Source organism: Panulirus ornatus, chromosome 32 (assembly GCF_036320965.1).
Source record: "Panulirus ornatus isolate Po-2019 chromosome 32, ASM3632096v1, whole genome shotgun sequence".
NCBI classification, from domain to species: domain Eukaryota; kingdom Metazoa; phylum Arthropoda; class Malacostraca; order Decapoda; family Palinuridae; genus Panulirus; species Panulirus ornatus.
This window is the reverse complement of record NC_092255.1, coordinates 10,621,250-10,639,228: the sequence shown is the minus strand read 5'-3', so window position 1 is coordinate 10,639,228 and position 17,979 is coordinate 10,621,250.

The window sequence follows — 17,979 nt, the reverse complement described above, 5'->3', positions numbered from 1 at the left end:
GAAATAACTGTTGGAAGACGCTAAAGACCTGCCAGGAAGATTAAAGTAATCTATTACGAAGAACGAAAAAGATCCGTTTGGAAGACTAGAAAAGAACTGTTTAGAAGATTAAAAAAAAAAGAATTGTTCAGATGACAAAAACAGATTAGTGTTACGTAAATACTGTTGAAAAAACTTAAAAAGAGCTTTTTGTAAAACTAAAATAGATCTGTTTGCTTGAAAGAACTGTTTGAAAAACTGCTTGGAGTAGGAATAAATTGCTGTTTGGAAAAATTAAAAAAACATCTCGGGAACTCTAAATAAACACGTACTTGAAAGAGTAAAAAGAATTTTTTTGAAGACTAAAAAGAGATGTGTTAAGATAATTAATAAAAAAAAAGAAAGATTTGAAGGACTAAAAAGAAATCTGTTTGAAAGCCATATATACATCAATGGATCAGTATGTGCGTTTAAGATTGTAGGTTGGTGCGTGTTGTTGGATTACTGGATTTCTGGAATGGGTAGCAGGCTTGCATAAAAACGCCTGCATAAAAAAGCCCTTTTTTGCGGAGTGGAGGTAAAATTAAGCAAATTTCTTTCCATTACTATATGTATGTAACCATACATATCTTAATGGATCAGTATGTGCTTTTAAGAGTGTAGGTAGGTAGGTAGGTAGCCACTCTTTTTGCCATTTCTTTTTACCATTTGTACAGGCATACTACCATACATATCTCATTAGATCAGTATATGCTTTTAAGAGTGTAGGTAGTTGCGTGTTGATGGAATACTGGACAGATGTTTGGGTAGCAGGCTTGCATAAATAAGCCTAGGAGAGACCCGTTCAAGCCCCTTTTTTTGTAGAGTGTAGGTTACAATAAGCGAGTTTTTTTTCCATCTGTTTAAGAGACTAAGAAATAACTGTTGGAAGATACAAAAGACCTGCCAGGAAGATAATAGAAATCTATTAAGAAGAACGAAAAAGATCCGTTTGGAAGACTAGATAAGAACTATTTAGAAGACTGAAAAAATAAAACTGTTCAGATGACAAAAACAAATTAGTATTACGAAAATACTGTTGAAAATACTTAAAAAGAGCTTTTTGGAAAACTAAAACAGATTTGTTTGGTTAAAAGAACTGTGTGAAAAACTGCTTGGAAGATGAATAAACTGCTGTTTGGAAAACTTAAAAAAAACAGCTCGGGAACTCTAAATGAACACGTACTTGAAAGACTAAAAAGAGATTTGTTAAGAAACCTAATAAAAAAAAAGAAACATTTGAAGGACTAAAAATAAATCTGTTTGAAAGCCATATATATCTCAGTGGATCGGTATGTGCGTTTAAGAGTGTAGGTAGGAGCGTTTTGTTGGATTACTGGATTTCTGGAATGAGTAGCAGGCTTGCATTAAAAAGCCTGCATAGAAAAGTCCTTTTTTTTGCAGAGTGGAGGCAAAATTAAGCAAATTTGTTTTCCATTTGTATATGTATGTAGCCATACATATCTTAATGGATCAGTATGTGCTTTTAAGAGTGTAGGTAGGTAGGTAGGTAGCCCCTCTTTTTGCCATTTTTTTTTCCATTTGTATAGGCATACTACCATACATATCTCATTAGATCAGTATATGCTTTTAAGAGTGTACGTAGTTGCGTGTTGATGGAATACTGCACAGATGTTTGGGTAGCAGGCTTGCATGAATAAGCCTAGGAGAGACCCGTTCAAGCCCCTCTTTTTGCAGAGTATAGGTTACAATGAGCGATTTTTTTTTTTTCCATTTGTTTAGGAGACTAAGAAATAATTGTTGGAAGATACATAAGACCTGCCAGGAAGATTAAAGAAATCTATTAAGAAGAACGAAAAAGATCCGTTTGGAAGACTAGATAAGAACTATTTAGAAGAATGAAAAAAAAAAAAAATTGTTCAGATGACAAAAACAAATTATTGTTACGAAAATGCTGTTGAAAATACTTAAAAAGAGTTTTTTGGAAAACTAAAACAGATCTGTTTGGTTAAAAGAACTGTTTGAAAAACTGCTTGGAAGATGAATAAACTGCTGTTTGGAAAACTTAAAAAAAACAACTCGGGAACTCTAAATAAACACGTACTTGAAAGACTAAAAAGAATTTTTTGGAAGATTAAAAAAAGATCTGTTAAGAAAACTAATAAAAAAAATGAAACATTTGAAGGACTAAAAAAAAAAATCTGTTTGAAAGCCATATATAACTCAATGGATCGGTATGTGCCTTTAAGAGTGTAGGTAGGTGCGTGTTGTTGTATTACTGGATTTCTGGAATGGGTAGCATGCTTGTATAAAAAAAGCCTGCATAAAAAATTCCTTTTTTTGCAGAGTGGAGGTAAAATTAAGCAAATTTGTTTTCCATTTGTATATGTATGTAACCATACATATCTTAATGGATCAGTATGTGCTTTTAAGAGTGTAGGTAGGTAGGTAGGTAGCCCCTCTTTTTGCCATTTCTTTTTTCCATTTGTATAGGCATACTACCATACATATCTCATTAGATCAGTATATGCTTTTAAGAGTGTAGGTAGTTGCCTGTTGATGGAATACTGGACAGAAGTTTGGGTAGCAGGCTTGCATAAATAAGCCTAGGAGAGACCCGTTCAAGCCCCTCTTTTAGCAGAGTGTATGTTACAATAAGCGAATTTTTTTTCCCATTTGTACATGTACATGTATATGCTTTTAAGAGTGCAAGTATGTGCGTGGTAGCATAAATAAGGGTAGGAGAGACCAGTTCAAGCCCCTCTTTTTGCAAAGCGAATTTTGTTTCCATTTGTACATGCATGCGACCATACATATCTCACTGGATATGTATGTTCTTTTAGGACTGTAGGTAGGTGCGTGTTGCTGGATTACTGGTTGGGTAGCAGGTTCTATAAATAAGCCTTGGAGAGACCCGTTCAAGCCCCTCTTTTTACAGAGTGGAGGTTGAATTGAGCGAATTTTGTTTCCATTTGTACAAGCATGCAGCCATACCCTGATCGTTTAGATATGTATCTAAATGATCAGTATGTGATTTTAAGAGTATAGGTAGGTTCATGTTGGGTAGCAGGCTTGCATAAATAAGCCTAGGAAAGACCAGGTCAAGCCCCTCTTTTTGCAGAGTGGAGGTTAAATTAAGCGAATTTTGTTTCCGTTTGTACATGCATGCAACGATAGATTTCTCAATGGATCAGTATGTGCTTTTAAGAGTGTAGGTGGATTACTGGATAGATTGTTTGGGTAGCACTCTTGCATAAATAAGCCTAGGAGACAAACGTTCAAGCACCTCTTTTTGCAGAGTGGAGGTTAAGATAAGCGAATTTGGTTTCCATCTGTTCATGCATGCAGACATACATATCTCAATGGATCTGTAATGCGTGTTTGTGAATTTTGTTTCCATTTGTATATACCTGCAGCCATACATATCTCATTGGATCAGTATGTGATTTTAAGAGTGTAGGTAGGCGCGTGTTGGTGGATTCTTCATTCTTCTTTTCTTCTTCATTCTTTGTTTTTTCTTCTTTTTCTTCCTACTTTTCTTCTTCATTCTTGCATAAATAAGGCCAGGAGAGACCAGTTCAAGCCCCTCTTTTTGCATTTTGCAATTCCCACTCCATACGTGTTGGATCAATGGATCAGTATGTGCTTTTAAAAGTGTATGTAGGTGTGTGTTGTTGGATTACTGGATTAATGGAGTGGGAAGCAGGCTTGCTGAAAAAAGCCTAAGAGAAACCTGTTCAAGCCCCTCTTCTCGCAGAGTGGAGGGTAAATTAAGCAAATTTTGTTTCCATTTGTAAATGCATGCAGCCATACATATATCAATGGATCAGTATGTGCTTTTAAGAGTGTAGGTAGGTTCGTGTTGTTGGATTTTTGGATAGATAATAGGTTTGCATAAATAGCCTAGGAGCCGCTCTTTTTGCAGAGTGGAGGATAAATTTTGGGAATTTTGTTTCTATTTGTACATGCATGCAGCCATGCATATCTCAATGGATCAGTATGTGCTTTTAAGAGTGTAGGTAGATGCGTGTTGTTGGGTAGCAGGCTTGCATAAATAAGCCTAGGAGAGACCCGTTCTACACCCTCTTTTTGCAGAGTGGAGGTTAAATTAGGCGAATATTGTTTCCATTTGTATATGCTTGCAGCCTTAGATTTCTCAATTGATAAGTATGTGTTTTTAAGAGTTTAGGTAGGTGCGTGTTGGTGGATTACTGGATAGATGGTTGGGTAGCTGTCTTACATAAGTAAGCCTAGGAGAGCCACGTTCAAGGCCCTCTTTTTGCAAACTGGAGGTAAATTAAGCGAATTTTGTTCCCATTTGTACATGCATGGAGCCATACATATCTCAATGGATCAGTATGTGCTTTTAAGAGTTTAGGTAGGTGGGTGTTGGTGGATGTTTGGGGAGCATCCACCATAGGAGACACCCGTTCAGGTCCTTTGTTTTGCAAAATGGAAGTCAAATTAAGCGAATCAAATTTTGCATGCATGCAGCCATACATATCTCAATGTGCTTTTAAGAGTGGGTATAAATAAGCCTAGGAGAGACCCATTCAAGCCCCTCTTTTTGCAGAGTGCAGGTTAAATTAAACGAAGTGATCAGTATGTGCTTGAAGAGTGTAGGCAGGTGCGTGTTGGTGGATTAATGGATTGGGTAGGAGGCTTTGATAAATAAGCCTAGGAGAGACCCGTTGAATCCTGAGTAGAGGTTAAATTAAGCGAATTTTTTTTCAATTTGTACCATACATATCTCATTGGATCAGTATGTGCTTTTAAGAGTGTAGGTGGAATACTAGATAGATGTTTGGGTAGCAGGATTGCATAAATAAGCCCCTCTTTTTGCAGAGTGTAGGTTAAAATAAACGAATTTTCTTTCCATTTGTACATACATGAAAGCCATGGATCGGTATGTGCGTTTAGAGTGTAGGTAGGTGCATGTTGTTGTATTACTGGATTTCTGGAGTGGGTAGTAGGCTTGCATACAAAAACCTAGAGAGACCCGTTCAAGACCCTTTTTTTCAGATTGGAGGTAAAATTAAGCGAAATTTGTTTCCATTTGTACATGCATACAGCTATACATATCTCAATGGATCAGTATGTACGTTTAAGAGTGTAGGTAGGTGCGTGTTGGAGGAATATTGGATAGATGGTTGGGGAGCATATTTGCTTAAATAAGCCAAGGAAGAACCCGTTCAAAACCCTATTTTTGCAGAGTGGAGGATAAAGTAAGCGAATTTTGTATCCATTTGTATATGCAGGCAGCTTTTAGGACTGTAGATAGGTGCTATCTATGCAGGTTTGCATAAATAAGCCTAGGAGAGACCCGTTGAAGCCCTTTCTTCTTACAGAGTGGAGGTTAGATTAAGCGAAATTTGTTTCCATTTGTACATGCATGCAGCCATACACATCTTAATGATCAGTATGTGACTTTAAGAGTGTAGGTAGGTGCATGTAGGTGGATCACTGGATAGATGGTTGGGTAGAAGGCTTGCATAAATAAGCCTAGAAGAGACCAGTTCAAGGCCCTCTTTTTGCAGAGAGGAGGTTAAATTAAGCGAACTTTGTTTCCAATTCTACATTCATGTCCCTCAACCCTTCTGTACTTAATAACCTAGCTCCCATTCATTTACTCTCAACTTTCTTTTTTCACACACTTTACCAGAATCAGTCACCACTTTCTACATTTTCTCATCCGAATCAGCCACCAGCGCTGTATCATCAGCGAACAACAACTGACTCATTTCCTAAGCTCTCCCATCCACAACAGACTGCATACTTGCCCCTCTCTCCAAAACTCTCGCATTAACCTCCCCAACAAATCCATCCTTAAACAAATTAAACAACCATGGAGACATCACGCACCCTTGCCACAAACCGACATTCACTGAAAACCAAACACTTTCCACTCTTCTTACTCATACCTTAGATCCTCGATAAAAACTTTCACTGTTACTAACAACTTGCCTAAAACACCATATATTCTTAATACCTTACACAGAGCATCTTCATCAGCTATATCACATGCCTGTTCCAGATCCATAAATGCTACATACAAATCCATTTGCTTTTCTAAGTATTTCTTAACATACATTTTTCAAAGCAAACACCTAATCCACACATCTTCTACCGCTTCTGAAACCACACTGCTCTTGCCCAATCTAATGCTCTGTACATGCCATCAACCTCTCGCTCAATACCCTCCCGTATAATTTCCCAGGAATACTCAACAAACTCATAAGTCTGTAATTTGGTCACTCACCTTTATCCCTTAGCCTTTGTACAATAGCACTATTCATGCATTTCGCCAATCCTCAGGCACATACATTAAACATCCTTACCAACCAGTCAACAATACAGTCACCCCCTTTTTTAATAAAAGCCTTGTCGGTTTTCATCTTCTGCAAAGCTCTTCCTACCTCCTCTCTGTTTCCCAAATCATTTTCCATAACCCTCTCACTTCGCACACCGCCGCGAACAAAACACCCTATATATATATATATATATATATATCTTTCTTTCTTTTCTTTTAAACTATTCGCCATTTCCCGCGTTATCGAGGTAGCGTTAAGAACAGAGGACTGGGCCTTTTTTGGAATATCCTCACCTGGCCCGCTCTGTTCCTTCTTTGGAAAAAAAAAAAAAAGAGAGAGGGGAGGATTTCCAGCCCCCCGCTCCCTCCCCATTTAGTCGCCTTCTACGACACGCAGGGAATACGTGGGAAGTATTCTTAATCCCCTATCCCCAGGCATAATACATATATATATATATATATATATATATATATATATATATATATATATATATATATATATATATATATATATATATATATATATATATATAAATATATATATATATATATGGAGTCACGCGGGGAGTGCTCAGCCTCCTCGAAGGCTCAGAGTGGGGTGCCTAAAAGTGTGTGGATGTAACCAAGATGTGAAAAAAGGAGAGATAGGTAGTATGTTTGAGGAAAGGAACCTGGATGTTTTGGCTCTGAGTGAAACGAAGCTCAAGGGTAAAGGGGAAGAGTGGTTTGGGAATGTCTGGGGAGTAAAGTCAGGGGTTAGTGAGAGGACAAGAGCAAGGGAAGGAGTAGCAATACTCCTGAAACAGGAGTTGTGGGAGTATGAGATAGAGTGTAAGAAAGTAAATTCTCGATTAATATGGGTAAAACTGAAAGTTGATGGAGAGAGGTGGGTGATTATTGGTGCATATGCACCTGGGCATGAGAAGAAAGATCAAGAGAGGCAAGTGTTTTGGGAGCAGCTGAATGAGTGTGTTAGTGGTTTTGATGCACGAGACCGGGTTATAGTGATGGGTGATTTGAATGCAAAGGTGAGTAATGTGGCAGTTGAGGGAATAATTGGTATACATGGGGTGTTCAGTGTTGTAAATGGAAATGGTGAAGAGCTTGTAGATTTATGTGCTGAAAAAGTACTGATGATTGGGAATACCTGGTTTAAAAAGCGAGATATACATAAGCATACTTATGTAAGTAGGAGAGATGGCCAGAGAGCGTTATTGGATTACGTGTTAATTGACAGGCGTGCGAAAGAGAGACTTTTGGATGTTAATGTGCTGAGAGGTGCAACTGGAGGGATGTCTGATCATTATCTTGTGGAGGCTAAGGTGAAGATCTGTATGGGTTTTCAGAAAAGAAGAGTGAATGTTGGGGTGAAGAGGGTGGTGAGAGTAAGTGAGCTTGAGAAGGAGACCTGTGTGAGGAAGTACCAGGAGAGACTGAGTACAGAATGGAAAAAGGTGAGAACAATGGAAGCAAGGGGAGTGGGGGAGGAATGGGATGTATTTAGGGAATCAGTGATGGATTGCGCAAAAAGATGCTTGTGGCATGAGAAGAGTGGGAGGTGGGTTGATTAGAAAGGGTAGTGAGTGGTGGGATGAAGAAGTAAGAGTATTAGTGAAAGAGAAGAGAGAGGCATTTGGACGATTTTTGCAGGGAAAAAATGCAATTGAGTGGGAGATGTATAAAAGAAAGAGACAGGAGGTCAAGAGAAAGGTGCAAGAGGTGAAAAAAAGGGCAAATGAGAGTTGGGGTGAGAGAGTATCATTAAATTTTGGGGAGAATAAAAAGATGTTCTGGAAGGAGGTAAATAAAGTGCGTAAGACAAGGGAGCAAATGGGAACTTCAGTGAAGGACGCAAATGGGGAGGTGATAACAAGTAGTGGTGATGTGAGAAGGAGATGGAGTGAGTATTTTGAAGGTTTGTTGAATGTGTTTGATGATAGAGTGGCAGATATAGTGTGTTTTGGTCGAGGTGGTGTGCAAAGTGAGAGGGTTAGGGAAAATGATTTGGTAAACAGAGAAGAGGTAGTGAAAGCTTTGCGGAAGATGAAAGCCGGCAAGGCAGCAGGTTTGGATGGTATTGCAGTGGAATTTATTAAAAAAGGGGGTGACTGTATTGTTGACTGGTTGGTAAGGTTATTTAATGTATGTATGACTCATGGTGAGGTGCCTGAGGATTGGCGGAATGCGTGCATAGTGCCATTGTACAAAGGCAAAGGGGATAAGAGTGAGTGCTCAAATTACAGAGGTATAAGTTTGTTGAGTATTCCTGGTAAATTATATGGGAGGGTATTGATTGAGAGGGTGAAGGCATGTACAGAGCATCAGATTGGGGAAGAGCAGTGTGGTTTCAGAAGTGGTAGAGGATGTGTGGATCAGGTGTTTGCTTTGAAGAATGTATGTGAGAAATACTTAGAAAAGCAAATGGATTTGTATGTAGCATTTATGGATCTGGAGAAGGCATATGATAGAGTTGATAGAGATGCTCTGTGGAAGGTATTAAGAATATATGGTGTGGGAGGAAAGTTGTTAGAAGCAGTGAAAAGTTTTTATCGAGGATGTAAGGCATGTGTACGTGTAGGAAGAGAGGAAAGTGATTGGTTCTCAGTGAATGTAGGTTTGCGGCAGGGGTGTGTGATGTCTCCATGGTTGTTTAATTTGTTTATGGATGGGGTTGTTAGGGAGGTAAATGCAAGAGTTTTGGAAAGAGGGGCAAGTATGAAGTCTGTTGGGGATGAGAGAGCTTGGGAAGTGAGTCAGTTGTTGTTCGCTGATGATACAGCGCTGGTGGCTGATTCATGTGAGAAACTGCAGAAGCTGGTGACTGAGTTTGGTAAAGTGTGTGGAAGAAGAAAGTTAAGAGTAAATGTGAATAAGAGCAAGGTTATTAGGTACAGTAGGGTTGAGGGTCAAGTCAATTGGGAGGTGAGTTTGAATGGAGAAAAAGTGGAGGAAGTGAAGTGTTTTAGATATCTGGGAGTGGATCTGGCAGCGGATGGAACCATGGAAGCGGAAGTGGATCATAGGGTGGGGGAGGGGGCGAAAATTCTGGGGGCCTTGAAGAATGTGTGGAAGTCGAGAACATTATCTCGGAAAGCAAAAATGGGTATGTTTGAAGGAATAGTGGTTCCAACAATGTTGTATGGTTGCGAGGCGTGGGCTATGGATAGAGTTGTGCGCAGGAGGATGGATGTGCTGGAAATGAGATGTTTGAGGACAATGTGTGGTGTGAGGTGGTTTGATCGAGTGAGTAACGTAAGGGTAAGAGAGATGTGTGGAAATAAAAAGAGCGTGGTTGAGAGAGCAGAAGAGGGTGTTTTGAAGTGGTTTGGGCACATGGAGAGAATGAGTGAGGAAAGATTGACCAAGAGGATATATGTGTCGGAGGTGGAGGGAACGAGGAGAAGAGGGAGACCAAATTGGAGGTGGAAAGATTGAGTGAAAAAGATTTTGTGTGATCGGGGCCTGAACATGCCTTGATTCAATCCACTGACAGCACGTCAGCCCCGGTATACCACATCGCTCCCAATTCACTCTATTCCTTGCCCTCCTTTCACCCTCCTGCATGTTCAGGCCCCGATCACACAAAATATTTTTCACTCCATCTTTCCACCTCCAATTTGGTCTCCCTCTTCTCCTTGTTCCCTCCACCTCCGACACATATATCCTCTTGGTCAATCTTTCCTCACTCATCCTCTTCATGTGCCCAAACCACTTCAAAACACCCTCTTCTGCTCTATCAACCACACTCTTTTTATTTCCACACATCTCTCTTACCCTTACGTTACTCACTCCATCAAACCACCTCAAACCACACATTGTCCTCAAATATCTCATTTCCAACACATACATCCTCCTGCGCACAACTCTATCCATAGCCCACGCCTCGCAACCATACAACATTGTTGGAACCACTATTCCTTAAAACATACCCATTTTTGCTTTCCGAGATAATGTTCTCGACTTCCACATATTCTTCAAGGCCCCCAGAATTTTCGCCCCCTCCCCCACCCTATGATCCACTTCCGCTTCCATGGTTCCATCCGCTGCCAGATCCACTCCCAGATATCTAAAACACTTCACTTCCTCCAGTTTTTCTCCATTCAAACTCACCTCCCAATTGACTTGACCCTCAACCCTACTGTACCTAATAACCTTGCTCTTATTCACATTTACTCTTAACTTTCTTCTTCCACACACTTTACCAAACTCAGTCACCAGCTTCTGCAGTTTCACACATGAATCAGCCACCAGCGCTGTGTCATCAGCGAACAACAACTGACTCACTTCCCAAGCTCTCTCATCCCCAACATACTTCATACTTGCCCCTCTTTCCAAAACTCTTGCATTTACCTCCCTAACAACCCCATCCATAAACAAATTAAACAACCATGGAGACATCACACACCCCTGCCGCAAACCTACATTCACTGAGAACCAATCACTTTCCTCTCTTCCTACACGTACACATGCCTTACATCCTCGATAAAAACTTTTCACTGCTTCTAACAACTTTCCTCCCACACCATATATTCTTAATACCTTCCACAGAGCATCTCTATCAACTCTATCATATGCCTTCTCCAGATCCATAAAAGCTACATACAAATCCATTTGCTTTTCTAAGTATTTCTCACATACATTCTTCAAAGCAAACACCTGATCCACACATCCTCTACCACTTCTGAAATCACACTGCTCTTCCCCAATCTGATGCTCTGTACATGCCTTCACCCTCTCAATCAATACCCTCCCATATAATTTACCAGGAATACTCAACAAACTTATACCTCTGTAATTTGAGCACTCACTCTTATCCCCTTTGCCTTTGTACAATGGCACTATGCACGCATTCCGCCAATCCTCAGACACCTCACCATGAGTCATACATACATTAAATAACCTTACCAACCAGTCAATAATACAGTCACCCCCTTTTTTAATAAATTCCACTGCAATGCCATCCAAACCTGCTGCCTTGCCGGCTTTCATCTTCCGCAAAGCTTTCACTACCTCTTCTCTGTTTACCAAATCATTTTCCCTAACCCTCTCACTTTGCACACCACCTCGACCAAAACACACTATATCTGCCACTCTATCATCAAACACATTCAACAAACCTTCGAAATACTCACTCCATCTCCTTCTCACATCACCACTACTTGTTATCACCTCCCCATTTGCGCCCTTCACTGAAGTTCCTATTTGCTCCCTTGTCTTACGCACTTTATTTACCTCCTTCCAGAGCATCTTTTTATTCTCCCTAAAATTTAATGATACTCTCTCACCCCAACTCTCATTTGCCCTTTTTTTCACCTCTTGCACCTTTCTCTTGACCTCCTGTCTCTTTCTTTTATACATCTCCCACTCAATTGCATTTTTTCCCTGCAAAAATCGTCCAAATGCCTCTCTCTTCTCTTTCACTAATACTCTTACTTCTTCATCCCACCACTCACTACCCTTTCTAATCAACCCACCTCCCACTCTTCTCATGCCACAAGCATCTTTTTGCGCAATCCATCACTGATTCCCTAAATACATCCCATTCCTCCCCCACTCCCCTTACTTCCACTGTTCTCACCTTTTTCCATTCTGTACTCAGTCTCTCCTGGTACTTCCTCACACAGGTCTCCTTCCCAAGCTCACTTACTCTCACCACCCTCTTCACCCCAACATTCACTCTTCTTTTCTGAAAACCCATACAAATCTTCACCTTAGCCTCCAAAAGATAATGATCAGACATCCCTCCAGTTGCACCTCTCAGCACATTAACATCCAAAAGTCTCTCTTTCGCACGCGTGTCAATTAACACGTAATCCAATAACGCTCTCTGGCCATCTCTCCTACTTACATAAGTATACTTATGTATATCTCGCTTTTTAAACCAGGTATTCCCAATCATCAGTCCTTTTTCAGCACATAAATCTACAAGCTCTTCACCATTTCCATTTACAACACTGAACACCCCATGTATACCAATTATTCCCTCAACTGCCACATTACTCACCTTTGCATTCAAATCACCCATCACTATAACCCGGTCTCGTGCATCAAAACCACTAACACACTCATTCAGCTGCTCCCAAAACACTTGCCTCTCTTGATCTTTCTTCTCATGCCCAGGTGCATAAGCACCAATAATCACCCACCTCTCTCCATCAACTTTCAGTTTTACCCATATTAATCGAGAATTTACTTTCTTACACTCTATCACATACTCCCACAACTCCTGTTTCAGGAGTATTGCTACTCCTTCCCTTGCTCTTGTCCTCTCACTAACCCCTGACTTTACTCCCCAGACATTCCCAAACCACTCTTCCCCTTTGCCCTTGAGCTTCGTTTCACTCAGAGCCAAAACATCCAGTTTCCTTTCCTCAAACATACTACCTATCTCTCCTTTTTTCACATCTTGGTTACATCCACACACATTTAGGCACCCCACTCTGAGCCTTCGAGGAGGATGAGCACTCCCCGCGTGATTCCTTCTTCTGTTTCCCATTTTAGAAAGTTAATACAAGGAGGGGAGGATTTCTGGCCCCCCGCTCCCGTCCCCTCTAGTCGCTTTCTACGACACGCGAGGAATACGTGGGAAGTATTCTTTCACCCCTATCCCTAGGGATAATATAAATATATATATACATATACACATACACACACATACACATACATACGCACATATACACACACACACACATACATATATATACATATGAAAAATGTAAGAAACAATTTAGAAAACTGAAACTTCTAGCTTGAAATGAATGAAAAAAATGAATGTCACATAATGGTTCAACCTCTGGCTATGGAAAAAAGGAAATGTATAATTTATTTACACAAACGTCAATAGCAGTTATCATCAATTTAACCACTGTATCAATAGGCTTCAATGTCTAAGCTACATTTTTCTCCAATTTCACTATTTTCCTTCACATTTTCAATTGTGTCTGAAGGTTCTACTTCAAGAGTGATTGTTTTTCCAGTAAGGGTCTTCACATCTTGGTTACATCCACACACATTTAGGCACCCCTCTCTGAGCCTTCGAGGAGGATGCTTTACTTGTGGTGCTGACTTCCAAAGAGCATCTCTATCAACTCTATCATATGCCTTCTCCATATATGTATATATATATATATATATATATATATATATATATATATATATATATATGGATGGAAGCATGGAAGCGGAAGTGGATCATAGGGTGGGGGAGGGGGCGAAAATTCTGGGGGCCTTAAAGAATGTGTGGAAGTCGAGAACATTATCTCGGAAAGCAAAAATGGGTATGTTTGAAGGAATAGTGGTTCCAACAATGTTGTATGGTTGCGAGGCGTGGGCTATGGATAGAGTTGTGCGCAGGAGGATGGATGTGCTGGAAATGAGATGTTTGAGGACAATGTGTGGTTTGAGGTGGTTTGATCGAGTGAGTAACGTAAGGGTAAGAGAGATGTGTGGAAATAAAAAGAGCGTGGTTGAGAGAGCAGAAGATGGTGTTTTGAAGTGGTTTGGGCACATGGAGAGGATGAGTGAGGAAAGATTGACCAAGAGGATAAATGTGTCAGAGGTGGAGGGAGCAAGGAGAAGAGGGAGACCAAATAGGAGGTGGAAAGATGGAGTGAAAAAGATTTTGTGTGATCGGGGCCTGAACATGCAGGAGGGTGAAAGGAGGGGAAGGAATAGAGTGAAATGGAGCGATGTGGTATACCGTGGTTGACGTGCTGTCAGTGGATTGAATCAAGGCATGTGAAGCGTCTGGGGTAAACCAAGGAAAGCTGTGTAGGTATGTATATTGCGTGTGTGGACGTATGTATATACATGTGTATGGGGGGGGGTTGGGCCATTTCTTTCGTCTGTTTCCTTGCGCTACCTCGCAAACGCGGGAGACAGCGACAAAGTATAAAATATATATATATATATATATATATATATATATATATATATATATATATATATATATATATATATATATATATATATATGTGGTGATGTGAGAAGGAGATGGAATGAGTATTTTGAAGGTTTGTTGAATGTGTCTGATGACAGAGTGGCAGATATAGGGTGTTTGGGTCGAGGTGGTGTGCAAAGTGAGAGGGTTAGGGAAAATGATTTGGTAAACAGAGAAGAGGTAGTAAAAGCTTTGCGGAAGATGAAAGCCGGCAAGGCAGCAGGTTTGGATGGTATTGCAGTGGAATTTATTAAAAAAGGGGGTGACTGTATTGTTGACTGGTTGGTAAGGTTATTTAATGTATGTATGACTCATGGTGAGGTGCCTGAGGATTGGCGGAATGCGTGCATAGTGCAATTGTACAAAGGCAAAGGGGATAAGAGTGAGTGCTCAAATTACAGAGGTATAAGTTTGTTGAGTATTCCTGGTAAATTATATGGGAGGGTACTGATTCAGAGGGTGAAGGCATGTACAGAGCATCAGATTGGGGAAGAGCAGTGTGGTTTCAGAAGTGGTAGAGGATGTGTGGATCAGGTGTTTGCTTTGAAGAATGTATGTGAGAAATACTTAGAAAAGCAAATGGATTTGTATGTAGCATTTATGGATCTGGAGAAGGCATATGATAGAGTTGATAGAGATGCTCTGTGGAAGGTATTAAGAATATATGGTGTGGGAGGCAAGTTGTTAGAAGCAGTGAAAAGTTTTTATCGAGGATGTAAGGCATGTGTACGTGTAGGAAGAGAGGAAAGTGATTGGTTCTCAGTGAATGTAGGTTTGCGGCAGGGGTGTGTGATGTCTCCATGGTTGTTTAATTTGTTTATGGATGGGGTTGTTAGGGAGGTAAATGCAAGAGTTTTGGAAAGAGGGGCAAGTATGAAGTCTGTTGGGGATGAGAGAGCTTGGGAAGTGAGTCAGTTGTTGTTCGCTGATGATACAGCGCTGGTGGCGGATTCATGTGAGAAACTGCAGAAGCTGGTGACGGAGTTTGGTAAAGTGTGTGGAAGAAGAAAGTTAAGAGTAAATGTGAATAAGAGCAAGGTTATTAGGTACAGTAGGGTTGAGGGTCAAGTCAATTGGGAGGTGAGTTTGAATGGAGAAAAACTGGAGGAAGTGAAGTGTTTTAGATATCTGGGAGTGGATCTGGCAGCGGATGGAACCATGGAAGCGGAAGTGGATCATAGGGTGGGGGAGGGGGCGAAAATTTTGGGAGCCTTGAAAAATGTGTGGAAGTCGAGAATATTATCCCGGAAAGCAAAAATGGGTATGTTTGAAGGAATAGTGGTTCCAACAATGTTGTATGGTTGCGAGGCGTGGGCTATGGATAGAGTTGTGCGCAGGAGGATGGATGTGCTGGAAATGAGATGTTTGAGGACAATGTGTGGTGTGAGGTGGTTTGATCGAGTGAGTAACGTAAGGGTAAGAGAGATGTGTGGAAATAAAAAGAGCGTGGTTGAGAGAGCAGAAGAGGGTGTTTTGAAGTGGTTTGGGCACATGGAGAGGATGAGTGAGGAAAGATTGACCAAGAGGATAAATGTGTCAGAGGTGGAGGGAGCAAGGAGAAGAGGGAGACCAAATTGAAGGTGGAAAGATGGAGTGAAAAAGATTTTGTGTGACCGGGGCCTGAACATGCAGGAGGGTGAAAGGAGGGCAATGAATAGAGTGAATTGGAGCGATGTGGTATACCGGGGTTGACGTTCTGTCAGTGGATTGAATCAAGGCATGTGAAGCGTCTGGGGTAAACCAAGGAAAGCTGTGTAGGTATGTATATTGCGTGTGTGGACGTATGTATATACATGTGTATGGGGGGGGGTTGGGCCATTTCTTTCGTCTGTTTCCTTGCGCTACCTCGCAAACGCGGGAGACAGCGACAAAGTATAAAAAAAAATATATATATATATATATCTATATATATATATATATATATATATATATATATATATATATATATATATATATATATATATATATATATATATATATATATATATATGGGCAAGTTTATAGAAACAGTGAAAAGTTTCTATCGAGGGTGTAAGGCATGTGTACGTGTAGGAAGAGAGGAAAGTGATTGGTTCTCAGTGAATGTTGGTTTGCGGCAGGGGTGTGTGATGTCTCCATGGTTGTTTAATTTGTTTATGGATGGGCTAGTTAGGAAGGTAAATGCAAGACTTTTGGAAAGAGGGGCAAGTATGCAGTCTGTTGTGGATGAGAGAGCTTGGGAAGTGTCAGTTGTTGTTCGCTGATGATACAGCGCTGGTGGCTGATTCGCCTGAGAAACTGGTGACTGAGTTTGGTAAAGTGTGTGAAAGAGGAAAGCTGACAGTAAATGTGAATAAGAGCAAGGTTATTAGGTACAATAGGGTTGAGGGACAAGTCAATTGGAAGGTAAGTTTGAATGGAGAAAAACTGGAGGAAGGGAAGCGTTTTAGATCTGGGAGTGGATTTGGCAGCGGATGGAACCATTGAAGCGGAAATGAGTCACATGGTTGGGGAGGGGGTGAAAGTTCTGAGAACGTTGAAGAATGTGTGGAAGTCGAAAACATTATCTCGGAGAGCAAAAATGGGTAGTTTGAAGGAATAGTGGTTCCAACAATGTTATATGGTTGCGAGGCGTGGGCTATAGATAGAGTTGTGCGGAGAAGGGTGGATGTGCTGAAAATGAGATGTCTGAAAACAAAATGTGGCGTGAGGTGGTTTGATCGAGTAAGTAATAATAGGGTAAGAGAGATGTGTGGTAATAAAAAGCGTGTGGTTGAGAGAGCAGAAGAGGGTGCTTTTTGAAATGGTTTCGTCACATGGAGAGAATGAGTGAGGAAAGATTGACTAAGAGGATATATGGGTCAGAGGTGGACGGAGCGAGGAGAAGTGGGAGACCAAATTGGAGTTGGAAATATGGAGTGAAAAAGATTTTGAGTGATCGGGGCCTGAACATGCAGGAGGGTGAAAGGCGTTGTATACCGGGGTCGACGTGCTGTCAATGGATTGAACCAGGGCATGTGAAGGGTCTGGGGTAAACCGTGGAAAGTTCTGGGGGGGGGGGGGGTTGGATGTGGAAAGGTAGCTGTGGTTTCGGTGCATTATACATGATAGCTAGAGACTGAGTGTATTTTCCTGGCGCTACCTCGCGCACATGCGGGGGGAGGGGGTTGTTATTTCATGTGTGGCGGGTGGCGTTGGGAATGAATAAAGCCAGACAGTATATATATGTATACGTTGAGATGTATAGGTATGTATATTTGCGTGTGTGGGCGTGTATGTCGGTGGGTTGGTCCATTCTTCGTCTGATTCCTTGTGCTGCTTCGTTAACGTATGAGACAGCGAATATGCACATTAAATGAATAAGATAGATATATGTGAGAAATACTTAGAAAAACAAATGGTTTTGTTTGTAGCATTTATCGATCTGGAGAAGGCATATGATAAAGTTGATAGAGATGCTCTGTGGAAGGTATTATATATATATATATATATATATATATATATATATATATATATATATATATATATATTTCTTTCTTTCATACTATTTGCCATTTCCCGCGATAGCGAGGTAGCGTTAAGAACAGAGGACTGGGTCTTTGAGGGAATATCCTCACCTGGCCCTCTTCTCTGTTCCTTCTTTTGGAAAAAAAAAAAAAAAAAAAAAAAAAAAAAAACAGAGGGGAGGATTTCCAGCCTCCCGCTCCCTTCCCTTTTAGTCGCCTTCTACGACACGCAGGGAATACGTGGGAAGTATTCTTTCTCCCCTATC